The sequence below is a fragment of the Aedes albopictus genome, chromosome 3 (genome assembly GCF_035046485.1).
Source record: "Aedes albopictus strain Foshan chromosome 3, AalbF5, whole genome shotgun sequence".
Taxonomy (NCBI): Eukaryota; Metazoa; Arthropoda; class Insecta; order Diptera; family Culicidae; genus Aedes; species Aedes albopictus.
Window position 1 is genome coordinate 22621186 of NC_085138.1, and position 22164 is coordinate 22643349.

The following is a 22164-nucleotide window of genomic DNA, read 5'->3' on the forward strand; positions in this document are numbered from 1 at the left end:
TGCTCCACACCGCTTATTCGATTCGTAACCAAATTTTAAGCCTTCCCCCAAAAAAAATGAGCTGATTTGGTTGAAAATTGAGAGTGCACAAGCCCTTCAAAGTTTGTATGGGAATTACTATGGGAAAACGACATTTTTCGTTCAATTGACCGTAGCATTTCCCCAAGTGCACTAGAGTGTCAGTTGACTCTTGTTGGTACTCCCAGGCTACTCTATCAGCTACAACTTTACCGAAGACCACATTCAAATTGGACGCCTTGGCAAACCTTAGCGTCTGTTCTCCAGGAGGTGCTCCTCTATAGCAAAAATCGGTCATTCATTGCGGTTACGCCTGTATGAAATTGGTAACAACAAGAAAGTGGCATCCCTGCAGGAACATGTTCTATCAATGCAATGTTTTTGTACCCAACATAACTGCGGCTCAAGCGTACGGCTAAAGCTGACAACCTATCTTTCAACACAGCAGCATAGTTTTAATGCGGGGTAAGAAAACGAGAAGACCATAACAATCTTGATAACAATCCTCTGGGTAACAAGCGAATTGGAATTTCCAATGGCATATTGATGCTTCCCAGGTATCCGTCGTATTTGCACCAAGATTTCTACTTTGCCTTGCTGCAAAGTCCTAGCAACCTAGTAATAAATAAAGAACACATTCTTGTTAAAATTTACCTGTGAACTATGAAGTCGGTTGTTATGAGAAACATAAAGTATCAGGTAAGGAATCAACCTCTAACAACGCTAAACCGGAGCACGTGTTAGAAACCATGGCAATCTACGATGCCTCATTCATTCTCATCTGTTGCTTTGCATATGCCCGGCCCGCATTCCACCCACATCACCCTCAATCAAAGCCCTCTCTCCTAGCCTCTCCCAAGGTATGTCGTACAACGGCTATGTTGCCGTTAATATGCACCGCGCATACGCCATTCCATCCGTCTCTCTGCGATTTAGCTACGTTATAGAGAGATTCATTCTCGATCTCTCTTGCGGTGTGTTGCTAACGCCAAATCACCGCGAGCAGTACAGAGGTCAGTTCTCCCTCGACCGTAGAACCTGACATATCGCTTATCGTGAACGCGCGCGCGGTGGGATTGTTTTCGGCAGAATAGCAGCAGCGTGTCTGCGATAAGACACACTTTCGGGCTCGTCGGAAAAGGCAGACGAACTGTACTGAACAGGTACGTGTTGATTGGTTGGTTGTTGTAACATTTGCTACATTGATTAGAGACGTACCTATTCGACGGCATCTAGTTACCTGTGCGTAGTGGCGACGACGGAAGCGATTGTAACAAGTATCGAAGTAGGCTGTGAACTGTGTTTTCAGTGAAACTGGATTTTCAGATCGTACATGGGAGAGAATGTGTTGGGCCGAAGAAGAATATTGTCAAACCATTTAGCGCCTATTGCGACGTACCTTTTAAAAGATGCTAATTGGACCACTTTCGGACGCCTTGAACAGTACGCTACTGGTGGATCAGTTACGATAAGAAATCTACGCGAATTGTGAACAAGGTTGAGAGCATCAGTGATGAGTTTATCATTATTGTAGAGAAGGTTGTTCGGGCCGGCGAGATAATTAATTCCGCATTTAAAGTTAAAACTGGAGATGAAATATTAGATTAGATTTTTAAACGCAAAAAAAGCACAGGAAATCCCCTTTCGATAAATCACATTTCTAATCTACAAATGACTAATACGGGCGTTTTCAGCGGGGGTCAGTACAAAGACCGTCATAGAAAAGGGTTTCGAGCGATCTTGTGAGCGCTTATCGAAAAACTTACTCAGCTTGCGTTTAGCTTTGCTGTGAAGAATGCCTGATCCATAAACATCGTCATGGTGAATTGAACTGAAACGTGATCGATCGGTATTCATGTTTGACATCGAATTACACAGGTCTTATGAACCCAATATGGACTGCTTGTTATCTTGCTTATCGATTTGAGTGACGTAAACTAGGCTGATTGTAATGATTTTCTATACATATTTATGACATCAATTATGAAATGTGTGTGCATTTTCTCTGAAATCGATTTGTTTTAACAGTGTAAGTATGTAATATGTTTTGCTTCGTGTTATTACGATTTTTATAATAATTTTCAAGTAATGTTTTCGATTGTAGATTTGTTGTTCAAATGTTTTATTTTTTTGTTTTTGTTTCTCATTCAGATTATTTGTTTATTTCTTACCTATTTATATATGTTTTTGAAGAAGATAGCAAACGACTCACTCTTTTATTAAGAGCCTTTACGATCAAATTGGTGTTATGTTTATGTAGATAAAACACAATCAATAGATTTCTATGTTAAATACTGTCTTCAGTAAAAATATGTAGTTTTGAAACCTCTATAACTAGAACATCAACTTGAAAATATTTCAAGAATCTCGCGCGATTCCGCTATGTTTCTTATGCGCTTCGATAGTGAATGAGGAACTGTTTGAGTAAAAATACAAAATTTAACTGCTAATATCTGCTACTTTTAAAGTTTAGGTTTGTACTAAAAAATGAAAAAAATGGCCGTACTACCTTTGAATGATGTGATAGATTTTTGCAGTCTTCAGAAAAGATATCCGCTTTTACAGTATCTACAATTTTACTGAACATTGTAAACACAAGAAAATTAAAACAAAAAAGTTATGACGAAACAACACTTTTTAAGCTGGTATTACATCATATGCTTCTGTTGTTGCACATAACTTTGTAAATTTCGGAGATAGAATTTTCCCGTCTTCGACAAAGTTTCCTAAAATGGCTTAATCTACAATGTTGGATTCTCCAGTGAAAAAAAAAACAGGTTTTGTTGAGTAAGTTACGAAATGATCTTTTATTTTTGCAACTCGCTAATACCGTATACCCCCGTTGGTTTGAACGACACCTCATGCAAACCAACGGGGTTAATTTTTAGTTTGAACTTCTAGCAACCCTGTAGGCGACGGAAAAACAGTCTGCTGGCAACCTTTTCGATGTTTTGGTTTTGATTCTGCGTTTCGTTTCACTCCGTTCCATTAGCAGAATGACGTTTGAACCATTTTAATTTTAATATTTTAATGTGAACGATGTGCAGATTAGAGGGGGTCAATTTGAAAAGTGTTCAGATTAGATGTGTCAAACCAACGGGGGTAGACGGTATAATTATATTCTAGGCCTTCTGTGATTGAAGTTCTACTGATGTTCTTGCCAATCTCCCAACAAAAAAGATTGTTTTCACATTCCCTCGGTATTCCTCCGAAGAAAGAGTATTCTAGACTATCGCTAAACACTATTTTGTCTTTGGCTATACCATCTTTGGCATATTTCTGAAAAGTTGCAGAAGTTTTTCCGAATTCTAAACAAAAAGCTTTCAAATATTCTATTATTCGTGGGAAATTCTCGAACATTTTTTTTTATAATTCATATTTATTTCTACGAAGAATGTTCTAGAATATTATTTTACTTTTTCCTCTTATTTTTCTTCTCACAGAAATGTTACTGATTTTTTTTCGATTTCAAAATCAAAACTCAAATATTCCAAGGAGAACCGTCTTCACCTTCTTCCTCTCCCCATGTAATAATAAATGCTGGACAGTGAGAGTATTAGCTGAACTTTGACTGGTTAATGGTGTCAGTGGCTGAACACAATGACAACTGTATATTGGACTGAAATATGGTTTGTTCAACCTCTTTACTCAGCAATACATAGATGGTTGAATACAATATTATTCATCCATGTAATCATGCTTGTAATCATCTGTAGTTCAACCTTAATTCAAATTAATTTTGACAGCTGAAAGCAATGTTGAGCCTAAGGGGCGCTCAAAACGCTCGAAGTTTGTATGGGAAAACTTGGCCAAATGTATGCAGAAATTTTAAGTTTTCGAATTTTGCCGCTAGGTGGCGCTGTAAGCGTTCAATAATCAAACCCTTTGGTATTATGGTTATTATGGTAGGTGACTATATGCCAAACAAGTTTGTCGAAGCCCGCAAAGTAATCCAACGTCTGTGAAAAAAGTTATACCCTAGGTAAAGTGAGGATAAACTTAATTGTTGTTTTTCTAATACATGTAAACACAGAGAACAGACATCCAAGTCCAGTTCCGAAGCTGTGTAAGGAATTTAACGGCCATTTGAAATCGGCAACACAAGTGGCAATAGCGTGGCGCTGCAATCGAATAATTTCCCATACTAATTTAATTCACCACTTGAAATGTTTCAATTCACCACTGACTGTGGCAATATGGTGTTAGGCGGCGTTAGTGTTGTCATCGTGTATTGGTTTGCAACCTTACTCAAGTGAAGATTCAAATCCTTACACAACTTTCTGAATGAAATTTGTTCTAGCCTGGATGTCTGTTCTCTGTGATGTAAAGGAATAATATCAATGATGAAATCTCAATACTTTGCCTGTCTTTGCCTAGGGTATAACTTTTTTCACAGGCATCGGATCACTTCGCGGTATTCGACAAAGTTCTTTAGCATATAGTCACCTACAACAATACCAAAGGGTTTGATTATTGAACGCTTTCAGCGCCACCTAGCGGCAAAATTCGAAAACTTGACATTTCTGCATACATTTGGCCAAGTTTTCCCATACAAACTTCAAGCGTTTTGAGCGCCCCCTTATTATTTTTTTTCTATTATAGACGTTTACCAAAAGCGCCCCCTTAGGCTCAACCAATTTTGCTCAAATTTTGAACGTAGCTTCTGGGAGTCCAAAAGAACTGATTTAGAAGGTGAGACTTGGCATTTTTCGAAATTTTTGCTTATCATATAAGTGTGGGCCACCCTAGTCCTCATAGCTGCTTCAGCCTCAATACATGTCGAGTTCAGCTTATGTTCTTGTTTATTCAGACACAACAAATAATGCTCTCGTTATCGATGATATGTATATCATTGTGTGTGGTGTAGATGCTATGGTGAGTGACTATAAATCAGGAGGTCCGATTTCAATTCCCAGTTTTCCCACAGCATAATTTATGCATTCTTAAACAACAAATTTTCACCACAATTATTAAATTTGATTGATTACTTATTAAGCGCATATTAAGCCTTAAATCAGCCTTTCAATGAACCTCAAATCAGCTAAAGGTTGAATAAAATCACCAAAATTGGATGCTTAGGAGCTGAATAAAGGATTGTACATCTTGTGCTCAGCTTTTGTTTAAATGAAGGCTGCTTTAAAATAGTTTGAAAAACGCTTGTACAGCATCAAATTGTTACCTCCCGGGTACAGGTCAAGTACTGACGATCAAAATGTGATATTGGTTTGATTGAGATAAGAGGTGAAAGTACTGAAAAAATAGCAAAAAATTCCAATAGCAAAATTTGATATTTGAAGATCAATCAAATAGCTCACTGCTATTGGTTAGATCTTACCAAGAGCTAAATGTACTATGATGACGATGTTCCAGGAGTAAATTTGAGATATTATTTTCAGTACTTTTTCCTCTTATCTCAAACAAACAAATATCACTTTTTGATCTCGGTATCAAAATATGCTATTATTGAGCTTTTCTCCTCTGCTCGGGCTGGGTTATTCCTGAAATTTATTTAATTTTGAAACAGAAAGCTCTTGAACATTCAATTGTGAAAAGTTCTAGAACTCGTCTGATAGCCACTACTCCTAGAATGTATTGTTTTCTTTCTTCTCATAAAAATCCAAAAATGTCTTCAAATTTGAAAAAGAAGGCATGTTTATACTTCCGAAGGGTGTTCTAGAATGCTCAAAAGCTTTATTTTTCTTTTTTTTTTTCTAGAAAGTTCCTGAAGCTTCTTAGGATTCTGAACGGAAACCTGCCGAAAGGAATACTTCTAGAAGTTTTCTTAGAAGCTATTTGTGCTCATTCTGCGAGTGAAGTGACGTGACAAAACTCGGAGTCATATACTGCCGCCACTCGCATAACATTCCCATCTTTGCTGGGTTTTCTATTCATATGGGACTTTGAATTCCACTAAGAATTTGCATCCTTTGACAGGTACGTATTTCGACCTCAACTGTAAGGTCGTCTTCAGTGTCTTGTACTTGACTCGACAAGTACAAGACACTGAAGACGACCTTTCAGTTGAGGTCGAAATACGTATCTGTCAAATCATGCATATTCTTAGTGGAATTCAAAGGAACAGTACTTAACATAATTTTCTTTTTACTTACACATATGGGACTGTTTTGCGAGTGGGGTCAGTATATAGAGGTAACAAATCTCTACTCGAATGAAGTGACTCGCCGTGTAAATCAAATAGACAGTCACCTTATTCGAGTCGAGATAACTCGCCTCGATATGCGAGTCGAGTTGGATCACGTAACTTCACTCGTAGAATGAGCACAATTGTATCGAAGCGTATGTGAAAGATTTCACTCAGCATTGGGTACTCATTGCAAAGCGCTAAAACAGGGGTTTCCAACCTTTTTGAGGTGGCGGCCCTTTTAAGAATTGTCAAAACATCTGGGGCCCAATGAAAATGTTTAGTAAAAATATGAATTAAATAAACGAAACCGAGTTTTTTGGGTACAGTGACCTAACCGGTGGCGGGATTTTCGACGATCAATAATACGTTTTTTTATTCGACACTCACATTTCGTAAACAATTTTTTTTTTTTTATTCCTGTTCGGGTTTGTCACTGCGACCAGTTTTTAGATCTATTGTGACATTACCCGTATCCTTAGTGTAGTGCATGTCGCATTACTCAATTGCCATTGAGGGGCAATAAAGTATCGATTTTGATACAGTTTTTGTTTTGTTTTCTTAGAAAACAAAACAAGAGTACTGATATTGGCCATGCATCGGAAACCTAGCATCACCCTTGTTTTACTGCTAAATTCTCCCCAGGTTTAGGACCCGGGTTTTAACATTAGCAGCAATATCATTCCAATAATGGGACATGTGTTCAGTAATAAGGATTCTAGTATGTTCCTTGCGTACTAGCACTTTCCAGTCTTCGAAGAGTTAGTACATACATGGATCCCTAACCCAATTTGATTTCCTTTGCATTGAGTTTAGCCTCAGATGGTGAGGTTTTTAACTATATGCAAAGTAAAGTTGGTAAACTTAGTTTTATTCAAAGACTGGAAGTCATCACAACACCAGTAGCAAGGACTAAATACTATAATGTCTATAATTATCAGAACACATATTCCAAAATTGAAAAATAGGTCGACACTAGATTTCGGTTTGGTAGATCTGACACCGCAACGCAACGCAAAAAGGCGATCTACCCACGCTACGGGCTCCGTTAAAGATCGAGCATGTTTTAAACCCCCTCAACCATTCATCCCTCAGCACGGGTCGCCTGACACCTTGGATTGGGGTTACCTGTTTGGTGGACTTTTACCCCCGGAACAGGTGGTCCGTAGTGCTATTCTATTTCGTAAACAATAATGTACATTCAATTTGAGTCGTTGCTGCAAAATAGCGGTGCAGCCGAAAATTTTTTCTTCTGAAGGCGTTTTATACTGAAAATTTGTTCCTTTTTGTGGCTTTTGGGGATGAAGGAATACAAAATTCATATTGGTATTTTTTGCACAAAATAGAATAAAAATTTAACAATTGTTTTGGTAACATCACGGCCCCCCTGGACTGGCCTCACGGCCCCCCAGGGGGCCGCGGGCCACCGGTTGGGAACCCGTGCGCTAAAATATAGTCCACTATGTTTTCACCATTGGTTCGTGATAGCTGCAAATAAGATTCTATAGATAAGGAATGACACAAAATTTACAGACAAATTTCTAAAAGCACCTTTGAAAGCGATGGCATCAGTGCATGTGTGAAACATTTCCCTCAGTATTAAGCATCTTATTGTGAAACGCCCGTAGTTATGCTATTACGCATATCCCATAAATGAATGTTGTAAGGTTTCATCAAATGAAGAAAAGAAACTTTTAGAAATTGCAACATGATATATTCGGCAATGCATTGCTTTACTAATCCTAGGCAATCAACCCAACGATGCATTAATGCAGCGATGCAGCAATGCAACAATATAAGGAAATTTTGATCCATCAAGAAGATTCTAGAATCTGCAGGAAGGAAAATTTCTAGAAGCTTCTTTAAACGCTGTTGCATCAATGCAGATGTGATGCATTTCACTCAGCACTGGGCATCTCATCGAGTGGACCTTGTGTGATGGTTAAAAGACGTGACATTCACGCCGAGGACCTGGGACTGAATCCCGACAAACTCGCAAACAATGTGAGTATTTCCTTCGGAAGGGAAGTAAAGTGTTGGTCTCGACATGAACTAGCTTAGGGCTAAAAACCTCGTTAATGCAGGTATCAAAAAAATCTCATCGTGAAGCGCCTGAAGGTGTGCTATTATGTTTCAACCTAGTTTTCGCGAATGACAATTGTAAGGTTCTAGTCCATGGAATGATTGCATTGATTTACTAATCCTATGTAAACAATGCAACGATACACAATGTGATAATGCTTCAACAGAATAATGAACCAAAGGAAATGTTGAGGCCAACTTCGAGTTCTAAGGAAAGGGTTTCAGTCCAAGACAAACAGAACAAAGCTGCCAAAAAAAAAAAAAATAAGTTCTGTATGATGTAATTTTGACCCACTCCATTTTGTTCATTTCATCCATTCCAATGCGGTTTCAAATTTCCTTTATATAAATTAAGTATATTTTTATTCATCTAGGAGATTCTTGAATCTTTTGGAAGAAATATTTCTAGAAGCTTCCTTGGAAGTTATTGCACAGAGAGCAGACATCCAGGCTAGAACAAATTTCGCACAGAAAGTTGTGTAAGGATTTGAATCTTCACTTGAGTAAGGTTGCAACCCAATACACGATGACAACACTAACGCCGCCAAACACCATATTGCCACAGTCAGTGGTGAATTGAAACATTTCAAGTGGTGAATTAAATTAGTATGGGAAATTAACCAATTGCAGCGCCACGCGATTGCCACACTTGTGTTGTCGATTTCAAATGGCCGTTAAATTCCTTACACAGCTTCGGAACTGGACTTGGATGTCTGTTCTCTGTGGTTATCGTATGTGTGAAACATTTCACTCAGCATAGGGTATCGCATTGAAAAGCGCCAGAAGGTATACTATTATGTAGCCGCCACCTTTGATTCATTAATAGCTTCTATTCCACGGAATGAGTAACAGCTAGAATTTTCTACAGAACTGATGCAATAATGCATTGCTTTACCAATCTTATGCAACCGATACAATGTTGCACCAATGCGGTATGAACCAAAACAAAAATACTTGGAAAAACATCTGAAGCAATCTCTGCAAAAAATTCCCGTCATGCATTGTGGAGGAATTCCAAGTAGATGTTTGCAAAGATTTCTCCATGGATTATTTCAAGAGTTCCTCTTGACTACCCAACTAACAATCATCAGCCGCTAACAAGCATGCATGCTGAATTGTTGCTTTATAATAGTAATCATAGCTGAACTAAAATTATGCTGTACACATTACTGTACAAATGCTTTTTCAATTGAAAAAGGAGCCAATGTTCAACTTTTCGTATTGGTATCAACAATGATAATTAAAAACATTTTTCAAGCGTTCAATAGGATTTTTATTCGACTCGCAGTAATTCCTTTACAACATAGTTTAACAAGACTTTTTTTTGCTTCTTGTTAAGTTCCTGTAAAAATTAGCACATGTATCTGTATAATGTGTTTTTCACAAGTCAAATAAGCGCTTTCGTTTCATCATACTTCAACTCAGAGTACATGATGAAAAATACTTGGTTTTTACTGAACAACAGCTGAACTAATCTGTTGTTCAGTTGTTAACCATAATGTTGTGCTAATTCACCACTGCTGAATAGGAGTCAAAGTCTGATCATAATTAAACCACGGGAAGTTTATGTTTTGATTTGAGCGCTGCAATTCATCAATTCTAGGATGGCGCAGATAGGAAGGCATGCTGCTGGTAATCGACGGGTCTCGAGTTCGAATTCAGGTAAATTTATGTGTAGTTATTATTCCACAATATTTGTTCACAGCATTAAGTTCATAAACTCTCGTGGAAATTGAAAATTTTCGCATTTTTTTTTTAATTTTTAATCATTTATTGCTAAAGCTGAATAACAGCTTTAATATATAGTTGTAAACGATATAACAACAAACAGTTCAGTTGGTACACAACACTATGCTTTATAGTTTCTCCAAATTTGTGTGAACAAAACCCGAACAAAGTTTGCGCCTGAAAATTATCCAAATGTTATTCAGCATCATGCTGAATCAATTCGTCGTAAAGGTGCTTATAAAATGAGTAATTGTTAGTTGGATATGCTCTGCGGATTTCTCCAATAGTTTCTTCGCGAAAACCTCTAGGCAATTCTTTAGGAATGCCACTGGGATTCTACAGGGATTCTTCCAAAATTACTTCACCAATTACCTCACGAATTCCTCTCGGAAATTCCCCAAAAATGCCTGCTGGGTTTCCTCCGGAAATACCGCTTGTGGTTCAAGAGATTTTCCCAAGGATTCCTCCAGGAATACGTTTTGGAATTTATCAAGAATTCCTCTTGCTAAGATTATTCGAGTGATGGGATTCATCCAGGAATCGCTGCTGTAACTTCTTTGTAGTTTTGCTGAGCTTTTTCAAGCAAATCCTACAGGACATGTAAAAGCAATACATAGGGAAGTAGAACCTTCTCGGCAGGAGTCCCATTTTGGGCACTTTTATGCTATAACTCAGCCAATTTTGAACCAATTGACACAATTTTTGGAACGCGATGAGATACGTATAGTATCTAGCCGTGTACAAAATTTCAAGTCAATTGGTTTGGAAGTTATAGCGAAGAGTGCCCAAAATACCGGCCGCTGCCCAAGTGGTTCGATACCCTAACTGCAGAAATACCATTCGGAAATGCTTGAGAAATTTCTCAGTAAGAATGCTTGGAGAAATCCTGGCAGTAGTTCGTAAAAGAATCCCAGCAATAATTGCTTTTAAAGGAATTCGGAGAGAAATTCCTAGATGAATCCTCGAAGAAATTCCCGATGGAACTACCGGAACTATTTCCGTAATCCTTAGAAGAATCTATAGACGAATCCTAGCAGGCATTCCTGAAGGAATTTCAAGAGGATTTCTCATAAGATTTCTGCAGCAGTTTCTCGTGGAATTATTCCAGGGATGCCTGCTGGGATGCCTCCGAAAACTTCTCCTCCACCCAGGATGTCCACCTTTTGGAATACTCCAAGGGTGTACTCTTGAAGTTCTTCCAGGAATTGCTGCAATGATTTTTTCAAGCATTACTCTAGAAATTGCTTTTTGTATTTTGGTAATTACTACTGGGATTCCTTCAGGAAATCTTAGTCTTACGAGAATTCTCAACCATTTTTAGCAGGAATTCGTTCAATTGCTACTCTCAAGAGTCCTCCGAAATAGGGTAAAAATCTACTTCATCATATGCGCTAATTCAGCGAGCAGAGCTTAGACGCGGTTAACGAGGGATAGCAGCAGATAAATGCAGATATTGCCGGTTAGTAGAAGAAGTGTCATTCCCTCTGTGTACCATAGTGTTTACTTAAAGCTGTGGCGGAAATTGAATTCATGTTGCGCCGAGAATAGAGTTGGAGTAGATGAAAATATAGTTTTACGACAAACTATTGAACTAGTTGTATGTTAATTCATTAATTGGTATTTTTGGTATTGAATTGGCCATGTGTTTCAAACACGGTGGTGCAAGAAAATACTCGATCATTATTGGTCAGTGCTTCGTACGACGGCAATTAGATCAAAATCCTACCACTTCATCAGTAACAATAACAATAGCAGATAGTGAAACACATTTCGTGAGTAGATACTGATTATTTTGGCATTTCACGAAGAAGGACAAGTCGATCAATGTTAAAAAAATACGGTACTTAAAGAAAACCGTTGCCATAATGATTATCGCGATTATCGAATAATACCAAATTCGTACCTCAAGTGAGAATAAATACAATTGATTAATTTTACAGATTTTGTTTTCCGAAAATAATTTCATTTTATACAATTGTTCACAGCTGTAAGATCAAATTTTCGATTCAAATCTTCTAATCGCCACGCCGAGACCAGTATCAAAAAACGACCTGCCATGGTTCATTGGACACTGCAGCGATGGACGGCTGCCGCGTATATACAGCGCAAGCAAACCCAAACTTCCATTCATTCGTATGAGCATTCGATTTTGTTTTGGACAGGAAAACCAACGACGAAAACTTTTGGCTGGTCTTGACTGTTTTTGTGTGGGGTGCACTGTGAACCGGGGTGATGTTGGCCTTAAACAGAAACTAGATTGCAACTGAAAGCAATATAAAATGTAATTCGTCTGAATATGATACTCAAAATAACTGGGACAGGTAAAATTTTCACTTTTCTAAAAATGTTCAACTAGCTGTAACTTTTCGAAAGGGCATCAAATATTCTCAAATTTGTACTGTAAGTTCATCAACTAGTTGTGTATCAGTGGTCCAAATGATCAAAATTTCATTGCATTCGGTTTGTTGAATCCGGAGATATTACAGCTCAAAGTTGGCTATCGGATAATTATACCTTTTTCTAGAATCTCTCTAACTTCTTGTAGAAGAGCCCGATCTTTGCCAAATTTGGACCACTGATACACAACTAGTTGACGAACTTACAGTAAAAATTTGAGAATATTTGATGCCCTTTTCAAAAAGTTACAGCTAGTTGAACATTTTTCGAAAAGTGAAAATTTTACCTGTCCCAGTTACAGGGGATAGTAAGATTTACGACAGAGCAAGTTTTACTTATGTCGTAAGTTACGACTCGTAACTCTTTTATAATGTGGCTGCTGCTTGGGATATTGCCAAGAATTTATAAAAAAAAACACATTCTCAGCAGATTGTATCGCGAATCCTAGAGAAATAATAAACATCCAAGATATTTTTAAATAAAAGTTCAATGCCACCTCGTTTTACGGTTTCTGATATCCACATTTAGCCTCTGCCTGCCCCAACAAATTCGCTGTATATGTCGTTGTATTGTACACCACACACTATACGTAGCATTCGTTCTTGCATTATTTCGTTCGCTGACTTTTATACTCAGTTCATTTCCAACGAAGAAACATCCCAACCCTCACCCTCGCTCGGACACCCTGTTTTGGTTGTGTCGAAACTAATAAGTGACTCAGTCCACATCGAGTGCCACTAAAGACCAGCAACTACAATCAACAGCTAAATATATCAAACAAGTGGAAATCAACGAAAACAAAATCCTTCGCCATCGATCGATTGTGTAACAATCTCGTTGTGATGGTACCTTCTCCGTAGAAAGACCGGAGTCTGCTGAGTCGAAGAAAACGGCGAATGAGATTGCAGAAATGCATTCACTGTAAACAAAGGTTCGTGTGATTGGATTTGGTGAAAATTTAAATACTGTTGAGTGCCATACGACAGGTGACATTCGTCAAAAATCGAAAGTGAATTGAAATATCTACGTCTCTCACTGTGAAATACTTCTAATGAGTGTTATTCGTGCTGATGTGAATGGAAAATCCCAGGAATTTATTTGTCTAGGAAACTTCTGATCTGATTCATTAGAATGCAATATGTTATCAACATATGTGAGATTGGATTCCCCGATACGCACATTTCCACACAGGCGTATGTGATGTGACGGTGGCGACTATGATGATGCATGCGCCTATACGGGAGAAACGTTCTACTAAACGTGACCATGAAAACTGAAAACATCTCGCGGAACACGCAGCCACGAAACTTCATTTGAGAGGGGCTTCGCGGCGAAGAGTGCATAGTTCGAGAGTGGCAACTAAACTATGATAGTGGGATGCATAAATGGTAGTGTCATACCAAAAAAAAGCAATAAAAACTACAAGTGATTAAAGTGCATACATCGCTGCCGCTCAAAGGAATTAATACACATTTGGAAGGTTCTTTTTTTTCTGGTCTATGTTGGTTCTTCAAATGCGCGTTTTACACTTTAACCGGTAACTTTCCGAAATAAATACTGAACCAAAAACCACCTTGATGGAGAGGGTCGTTTTGCCCCAACGGTACATATTAAACCGATTTCCCCTACGAGCGTTCCGGTTCTCTCTTTTCACCGAAGATGGCAGTCGCATTAAAAGTCACTGTCTTTTTAAAAAAGAACCAAGTCCTCGCATATATGACATCTTGGCTTTGAATGATATTGCGAAATGGAACATTGGTGTTGGTCTTGGTCTCGATGCAAGCAGTTTGCTGAACGATAGAGAAGTTCATTGGACGTAAATATGGCGCATACATCTACGCTACATGGAGGTGGTTCATTTTGCGTCGTTGTTATTGTACTGACCGGCAAGCCAGCATATTGAAACTAGGGTGGATGAGTAATTTGTAAAAAATATGATTTAAAGAGGAATAATGTTGTTTCTGAAAAATGCAAATTATATAAAATATTAAATAAGCAGGGTTTGTGTAATGTCATAGTTATGTGTAGTCTACAAATGTTATAATATATTCTAGAACGAGGGAAATTTTAGCGCATATACAAATCCGTGGATTATTTCTAGAGCATATCTAGTTTATTCTCGGAAAGCTACGGAAATTTGCGTTATTCCTGGGTAAATGTGAATGACAAACCAAAAACAGAATAGGGAACCAACGTATCGTGGACACAGCGTTACACCAATATATTTTGGACACTTCCATTTGTTTTTGCAATACGTTTGTATTTTCAATACGTTGTAACTATAGTCAGTACTCTAATTGTTTTGAACATTTACATATGATAACAAGAATGATAAACAAATACAATTATTTTAGGATCTTTATTGAATGATTTCCAAGAGAATTGTTTTCCAAGCAATTTTCCGAGGATTTTCTAGGAGACATCTGTGTGATAATGTATATGACATGTACCACGCAGAATGACGGGAAATGATCGAATTATAAACATGATCACTATTATATCTAGTTATAGAAATTGGCAGTTAGAATGTCAAGAACTTCCTCTAAATTATTTTGGTCATTATTCGAACAAACGGCATTCGGCCAAACTACCCATTCGGCTAAATGGCATTCAGCCAAACGACATTCGGCCAAATGACCGAACACAACACACCCTGCGGCATATGTTTATAATTGAATCATTGCACTAATCATATGATTAAAAGTAAAACAAACATTCCCATCGTCATCATAAATCATAACAAAATAACTGTAACAGTCCACAACAAATCTCCGCATTCAATTTCTTACATTTTCTCTATTTTAATACCCATTCGTCTCACTCTCTGCTGGGTAGATGATAAGAGCCACTTTAAATATCAAGTCCTTTTACTACCGTACGTAAGCTTTTCAATTCCGAGCCCTACTTGTGCGGTTCGTTTCTCTGTTCGGGGCTCTACTGTACGTTAAAACGCTTGATGGAGCGCATGAGTGGAGTTAGTCTAAGAGATGGAAGGATGAAAGGTGATCGTAGCAGCCTGTGCGCGCGAGCGGCTGCGTTTTTAAAATTGTCACGCGTTTTCTTTTCTCCGTGTTGTTTCAGATAGGATACAAATCTACTTCGTCATATGCGCTAATTCCCGTCATATCAGACAGAAAATAGCCAATAATTATAGATAGGGTCTTGTACCATTTGGGCAGCTGTACCTATTTTGGGCACTTGTCGCTATAGCTAAGTCAGTTTTATACATATAACTTAAGGGTTCGTTCAAATATTACGTAACGCTGAGGGGGAGGGACGGGGTCAAGCGCTGTGTATCGTATCATTAGTTGTCGAACTTTTTGGTGAGTTACGTCATATTTCCCACAATGATAATGATTAAAATTATATTTGTTATGTAGGGAATCCATCGAGATTCAGGTTGTAATTGGCCTACGTTAAGTCAGTCAGACCAGACATGAAACATCTGTATCAAAACAGTGTCAAAAAGCTCAGCGTTGTCGAATTCCTGGCCAAAATATCGCCCAGTTATGGTAGAAGACTTTGCGACGAGGTTTATTGAAATCGTTCTGAAAGATAAGCCAGAACATCCTAGGAATTGTAATTTGACTTCAGATAGTCTCGTGGTTAAGGCTATGGATCGCCATTCCGGAGACGGCGGGTTCGATTCCCGTTCCGGTCAGGAAAATTTTCTCGATTCCCTGGGCATAGTGTATCATTGTACTTGCCTCACAATATACAAATTCATGCAATGGCAGGCAAAGAAAGCCCTTCAATAGGAAGCAATCAGTGAAGTACTAGATTGAAAGTAGTGAGCTGGATTTTTGTATGGTGAGATGATCAGTTCTCCATTTCTGTAATTAATGGTGCAAAAAGCGTTGGTTATATGGTTTCTTGCCTAATTTAATGCTGTTTGAGTAAAAGTTTGGGTAACTGTGTTGTTGAAGTTGCAAGAAATAAATAATATAACAACACAGTTACCCAAACTTTTGCTCAAATAGCATCAAATTAGTCAAGAAATCATATAACCCACGCTGTTTGTACCATTTCATTACAGAAATGGAGAACTGATCATCTCACCATACAAAAATCCAGCTCACTACTTTCAATCTAGTACTTCACTTATTGCTTCCTATTAATAACTGTGGAAATGCTCAAAGAACACTAAGTTGAAGCGAGGCAGGCCAAGTCCCAGTGGGGACGTAGAGCCATATAAAAGAAGAAGAAGAAAAGAAGAAGAAAAAGAAGAAGAAGAAGAAGAATAAGAAGAAGAAGAAGAACTACCTATTCCAACATGCCTTATTTCCCCACGGTTATCGCAAAAGTTACTGATCTCAAAATAGATCACTGGGCGTTCGAGGCATCCAGTGCCGGATTAAGACTTCGGGAGGTCCGGGGCAAACCCTATAAAGTGGGCCCCCAAAACCAAAATTAAAAAACAAGCATACATTTTTTCATTTTTTTAAATTTTCAACTGATTTTCGGCGAGTTAGAAAGAAAAATTATATCGCACGTGTATTAAAGCCCAAAAAATCACGCATTTTACCCTACAAATTGAAATAAAGCTCAAACTTGTGACGTGCTGGAGCAAATCTGAGCCCTGATTCGGATTCAGTGATCACACGATTCAGCGATCCAAAGTTTATCAGAGAAGCATAAGTTTCCTTTTTAGAATACCAAAAGTTATTTTTTGTTTCACTGTGTTATTTAAGGACAAGGTTGACAGAGTACGAAAATAGCCGCCATTAATTTTACTCAAATTTCCTCGAAATATGCATCGTCTGAAGATGCATCAAACAAATTGATATGAAAATTCTACTCATTGTTTGCTTACTTGCAGTGAACATCAAGTAGCATGTTTATACCAATTTGTTTGATGCGTCTCCTGATTTGTGCTCGAGAAAACGCGATTTCTGGAAAATGGACACTGGTGACTTTCACCCTAAATAACCAAAAATTGAGACCGAAAAAAATGATGTAGACTGTTTTAGAAATTATAAATAAACTTTGTTTATTAAATAAAATGAACTGTTCTGATGATTTCGACCAACTTCTTTTCAGAATACAGCATATTGTGCTCCACATTTTCGCATTTGCTTTCAATAGACATGATATTTTGAAGTACAGTCGAGTTATTTAATAATTAACTTCATTCTACAAATTTGCATTTGCACAAAGGTGTTTTTTTAAATAACTTCATCGTTATTTATCACTAAATACCAAAAATTATCTATTTTTTTATAATGTTTGCTCTCTCAACAAGTTTTCTACGAAATGCCTCCATCAAAACCTGGGAAAAATAGAAAAAGGACACATTCTACCGCGACGTTACAACGTTTTGACGCCTTTTTTGTCAGATTTTCCAATGTAACTCATAAATACGACCGTAAACCTCAAATATTTGTGGAAATCGGACAATAAAGGCGTCAAAACGTTGTAACGCCACGGTAGAATGTGTCAAAGACATTTTCACAACATTTTTTCTAAGATCAAGCTTCTTATTTTTGAAGGTTTTCTTGGCTTTTCTGAACACATTTGATTTAAACTAATTTATTTTTTCAGCTCAACTGATTCTTCACATGGCAAAGTATGGCATACCATAAGAACTAATGCAGTAAACAATAAAAGAGACATTCATTTACCCAACGTTGGTTGCTACTGGTGTTACTGAGAAATTCAAAACAAAAATTTTCGCTTTGGGATTGGGAAGGCTCGCAATGATGGTTCTTCATCAAGTTTACCAGTGAATATTACTTTACCAATCCAGAAATATCTTTTTCTTATCGATACAGTAACTTTCATTATATTTAACCCTAAGAGGGATACCTTCATGGCCTCAGTTTCGTCACCTCGCTGAGTGTGTTCCATAAAGGCTAGCTCTGAAAGGCGCCTGGGGTCCAATGGTCCCCAGGTATCCCTTTTAGGGTTGAGAATTGAATATTTTATTTGTGAGTTTTTTTTTCTTTTCTTATTTGCTACATTTTTTGACCGCTTTGTGCAACTTCAAATTTTAGTAATCTAGTTTACAGAGCCCCATTGTTTTAATTTCAAAAGAAACAACAACAAAGTTGGTATTATTTGCTTCGTTAGAATGTTTACTACAAGAGCTAGAAGAAACTTTTTCGGATATTGTTCTCAAATTGAAATGGCCGTCAATCATTCCAAGGTGATGCTAACCCGTAACGTGGGCAGATCACCTTGGAATGGTGCGTTACGGTGTAAGATCTACCATTTCAAGTTTTGATCTTGCTATTTTCCAGCCTGGTTTATTTAAATGCAGGAACATTCCAGGATCAAGATTTGGTGTACTTTTTTACACTAGGGGGATTCACTTAACAGCGTAGACTGATTACTCTCAGGCGACGGTGCTTAAAATTAGCGTTACAGTAATTTTCGAAGCATCATATCTCCTTCGTTTTATACCTAAAGGTAAAAAAAATTATATTGCCGAAAACCTTGGGGCCTCAGCTTTCATAATAATTTATCATGCATAGTCGTAGCGAGGAAAAACGATAAAAAGGGGCTCTGCAAAGGGAGGCACCTCCTTAAAAACAGCGTTACAATATTTTAAATGCTTATATCTCTGCTGATATTCCATATAATTACAATTTTCTTCCACCATTGGAAACCGCCAACACTCCCCTTTCTAGAAAAAATATCGAACATAGTCGTAGCAAGGATAGGGGCTTATGGGGGGCACCCCATTTATGTGTTCGCCAAACATATAAAAATTTATATCAGCCCCGTTTTTCAAGCAAATCATGATTTTCTTCCACGGTTAGAATCTTCAGGTGAGGTACTTCCAAGAAAAATTGCAAATCATGGGCGGAGCCAGGAAAAACAGTAATAAGGGGCAATTCTTCCAAAATCGTCAAAAAATTTCAAAAAATCATAACTTGACCATAAAGTAACAAATAATCAATTTTATAGCGCCATCTAGAAGCTGAGAATCTTGCATTATCGAGAAAAATATTACACATGGGCGTAGCCAGTGATATGGGCTCGCAAGGGGCAGATATATTGAGTTCTCAAATCACTACACATAAACAATATTCCATACTAATTTCTCAGTCATCAAATCAAAAATTATTCTTTCTTTATTACCCTTGTTAGACACCAGAACCCACCTTGAAAGTATTAGGCATAGTCGTAGCAAGGAAATAGTGAAGGGGGGGGGGGGGGCGAGTGGTGAGAAAGGCGACTTTAAATATTTTTCGGTAATTTAGGTAAATAATGGCTTTTGTCCACGAAAAGCATCTTGAGAAGATGTACTTTATAAGAAAAATAATACAATACATAGGCGGAGCTAGGAATAATAGTCATCAGGGGCAGTTTCTAGAAAAGTATACACAAAATATTAGAAAGCCATAGCTCAACAAATTCTAATTTTCCTTCACAAATAAAATGTTGGGAATCTTGGGGAAACAAAAATTACACATAGTCGTAGCCAGTAACATGGGTTCATAAGGAACATTTAATTTTCAAATCAGTCTACTAACATTCTCTATTTATTTTTCAATTACTAAATTGGAAATGATCTTCAAAAAATGGGAAGGGGAGAAAGTTTTAGGTGTTCCCCAAACCATTTCATTTTTTCCACAAATTCTTAAGCCCAATTTCGTGTTCAACAGGAATCGCTCAAGATATTTCTTGGTGTATACTGGTAGAATCTTCCAACAGAGAATATCATTTGAATCATTTCTTAACAACTGCATACTGCGACCAAAGAAAAACGGTTTCTTAGGAAATACAGGCAATGAATTTCCTATGCATGAAGATAGGCCCATGTTTTCCTACTGAACTGCAAATAGCCTTTTGGTAAAAAAAGTTCAAAAATAACGCAAAAATTAGACGAAGTTTGGAAATTAGTAGTAAGGGGCACCCACTTAAATTAATTGCTCCTACGGAGGAAAATCGTTTTCACAAAAAAAAATAAAAAAAGATTATTGTTGTGGTGGTTATTGTCTATCTGTGAAACTGGCAACACGATTCGGCTCCGTATATCAGATAGGTAATTGTTGTGGTAAGAAGTGGAAGCAGTGCGAGAAAAGATACCATAACGTTAGTGAATTATTGTAATTTTAATAGTTAAGTATAATAATAAATAATGTGATAACAGCATTGAAACTGCTCCAAAAAGCTGCTTTCAATTTGTGTGTATTCGTGATGCAGAAAGTTCCACTCCCCAACAATTATAATTAAGAAAAAAGCTCTTCAAAACCTCTTAAAAGCTCTTCCAGCAATTCCTACTAGGATTTTTCTAGAAATACCTTCTATGAAATCTCCCGGAGTTCTAGGAATTCCTTCAGAAATTTCTTCAAAAGCTCTTGGTGGGATCATTTAAGGCAATATTCCATGGATTGTCTCAGAAGTACAGGGTGCGGCAGGAAAAAATGCGAAAAGTTCAAGGCACTAGTACACGCTAAATATGGGATATATATGACTATTTTTTCATGACAGTGTATCAGTCAATGTCTATATTCTAGCACTGAAAAATAAAAATGAACATATTTGATGTTAAACATGTGATAATGTAAGCCTAATAAGCGGGTATCAATAAACTGCGCGCCCAATGGTCATTAAACAAAATGACTATAACAGTAACAAAATTAGCTTAAATTTGATGAACAACCAGACCACACTGACCCAGAGCCATGTAGTTTCACATACTAGATGAAATAAGTACATATATTTGATGATATTGTAGAGAAAATTAAAAAATTTGTTTTATCAGATACGAAATTTAACGACCTGTGTACTTTTCTGCGGTTTAAAAATTCTGATGGTCTTCAGTTTCAGGCGCCGCCCTGCAAAGGTTAGTGACCAAAATGGGAAGTTTTTTAATTATCTTTTCAGAAAACTAGCCTATTATAGATCATGGAATGTTGAAACATAGATTGGTTAATGTCAAATGGACGAAAACGAGGTTTGAAGTTGAAAAACACTTTCGCATTTTTTCCTGCCGCATACTGTACCTCCAGTGATTTCTCCAGGAATATCTTCAGAGATTTTATCCAGAGATTTCAGCTGGGATCCGTCAAGCATTTGCAGCTGTGGTTTTACCAGCAATTCCCCCTAGGACTCCTCCAGCAATTACTGTTATATCACGAAGAGTTCTTCAAGGGATTTCTCGTGAGATTTCTTCAGAATTTTTTGCTGGGATTAAGCATGGCAATATTTCTAAGTTCTTCCGGAGTATCGTCTACGAATTCCTTCAAAGATTTAATCCAGGGATTCCTCCAGTTATTTGTCATGGGATTCCTCCAGGAGCGCTTCGTGGCATTCATCCAGAAATTCCAGCTGGGGTTCCTCACGCACTATTCCTGTGGTTCTTCTAGCTATTCTTGCTAAGACTCCTCCAGAAATTCTAACTGTGGTCCTTCAGAAGTTCTACTAGGGTTTCCTCTAGAGCTTTTCCCTGGTTTTCTTGCTGCGATCCTTCCGGGCAATCTTCCTTGAATTCTTCTAAAAATTCCTTCAGTTGTTTTTCCTGGGATTTCTTCAAGGGCTCATCCAGGAAATCGTCCAGAGATTTTATCCAAGAATTCCTCCACAAATTCATTATGGAATTTCTGCTGAAACTCCTCTTGGCCTTCCTTTGAATATTTCTCAATCAACTCCTCCTGTGATTCTTCCAGCAATTCCTCCTCCAGATATTCTAACTACCATATCTCCAGGAATGATTTAAGTAATTGCTTTAGGCATTTATCATGGCATTCCTGCTGGAATTTTTCCGGGAAATCTATCTGAGATTTTTTTCAGAAATTTCTCCTGTGTTCCATCAGGGTCTTCTCAGTGGATTCCTTCAGAATACTCTA

The 22164-nt window shown here is 37.6% G+C and overlaps 1 protein-coding gene across 5 annotated transcripts in view; it reads left to right on the top strand.

Annotated features, from left to right (window-relative positions):
• The first annotated feature begins 1022 nt into the window (after positions 1-1022).
• LOC109427307 (zinc transporter ZIP1) overlaps positions 1023-22164 on the top strand; it is a 63261-nt gene continuing 42119 nt past the window's right edge. For 2 of the 5 annotated variants that reach the window (XM_019702826.3, XM_029865358.2), the window contains exon 1: positions 1023-1181. The gene's annotated coding sequence lies outside the window, so the exon portion shown is untranslated. Of the gene's footprint in view, positions 1182-1268; positions 1473-13000; positions 13299-22164 lie in introns of those variants that run through there. The other 3 variants (XM_062860228.1, XM_029865338.2, XM_029865356.2) reach the window with 3 other exon arrangements.